We start from the raw sequence: 1,662 nt of genomic DNA on the forward strand, positions 1-1,662 counted from the left end.
TCATGAAAATTCAAAAGGAAATATTGTGTTTGATTTTTAAATTTAACATTAGAATTAATGGATCATATTATACAATTACAACAAGAAAACCTCAGAAAAAAATTCCCAATCAGCTCCACAACACATCACAATGAAATCCTCTAAAACCTAAGACAGGGAAAGAATTCTGGAAGCATCTTTCTCTCCAAATCTCTAGAGTCTAAAAGACAATGGAGCTAAATGCAAGGGCATTTCAAAAAGATAGTGGAAAAAAATGAAATTTTAAAAATTAATGAAACATTTAATGAATTCATTTTAAATTCCCTAGTCTAAACATGCTGACCCCAAACAGTAGCCAACATTATCGTTCAGAAGAAAGGGCAGTCATGGTATTTGAAACAAACAGAAGTTCTTGGATTTTCAAAGAGGAGACCAAATTTGCAATTATTCTTCAGGCATTTGAATGCTTTAAATGAATGACAAAAGAGTTAAGAATTTAGTGCAAAGCAAATGTAAAGACAAAGGAGAAACCTGTGGCACTTTGCCTCTAAAGTTTGCAGCCTTATCAAACATAGGTTTATATTGATATTAAGGAGACACAGAAATGGGGGAATGAGGGAATATATCAGAAGTATATTTCTTATGTTAATATTGTGTGATAATTGCTGTTTACACATAAACATTGTTAGTTACATAATCTGGTGTCAATTTGGGACATGGGAGGATTAAGAGAGAAGGGGTGGAGTTTAGTAAATCTATCAGATCATAGTCAATGAGGCCTCTGTGTGGCATAGCCTTCTCTGGAGAACTCTGGGAAATCTGGTTTTTCCTCCTTGGAGGTGGGAGAGACGCTCTGTTCACTCCCTGGGAGACATTGCAGTTAACAAGACACATGGAACTGGAGAAGCCACATGGACCTACCCTGATGCAGCCAGAACCCTGGACCTGGAGAAACCATGTGGAGACCCCTGCCAGTGCTGAGATGCTTACAATGCCACTGGATCTACAAGACTTCCCAACCACTGGCCTGTGATCCTCCTGAATTTGACATCATTGCATGTATTTCGTGAGTCTGAAGAGGACTTTATAGATTGGTATCAGACATATGGGCTAATATTGGACTTATGAGCTTGGACTGGACTGGATTGGGATGCTTTCGTAATATAATATTACCCTTTATATAAAACTCATGAGTATCTATGAATTTGTTTCTCTAGTCTACGCAGACTAAAACAGATGCCCAATGTCTCCTTGATGGCTGTTTGTGTGGTGTGTACCCATTGTTTCTGTGAAAAATATGGCTTCTAAAAACCAATTCCATGGTCAAAGCAATCCCTCAAAGAGGAACCTAAAATAAACCATAAAGTGCTATTTACATAGCACTTACATAGTTTAACATAAATAATATAAATAATCTAGTCACGATTTGAAATATATAGGAGGATTATCATTAAATATATACAAATATTCTCCTATTTTATATAGAGAATTTTCACATCTGCAGGTTTTTTATCTTCAAGGATCATAGATCCAACACCTCATACATATCAAAGATTAAATGTATGTCCGTTTTCAACCACCTTCAAATTGGATCTGAGTGACAAGGAACAGGAACCAACTGAGGTTTTGCTTTTGAATTTTTTTTATGAATGAGTACTAGATTTAGAAATCTAGCTGACATTG

Source organism: Echinops telfairi, unplaced genomic scaffold (genome assembly GCF_000313985.2).
Source record: "Echinops telfairi isolate 266 unplaced genomic scaffold, ASM31398v2 ScPeMD7_18;HRSCAF=68, whole genome shotgun sequence".
Lineage (NCBI taxonomy): Eukaryota > Metazoa > Chordata > Mammalia > Afrosoricida > Tenrecidae > Echinops > Echinops telfairi.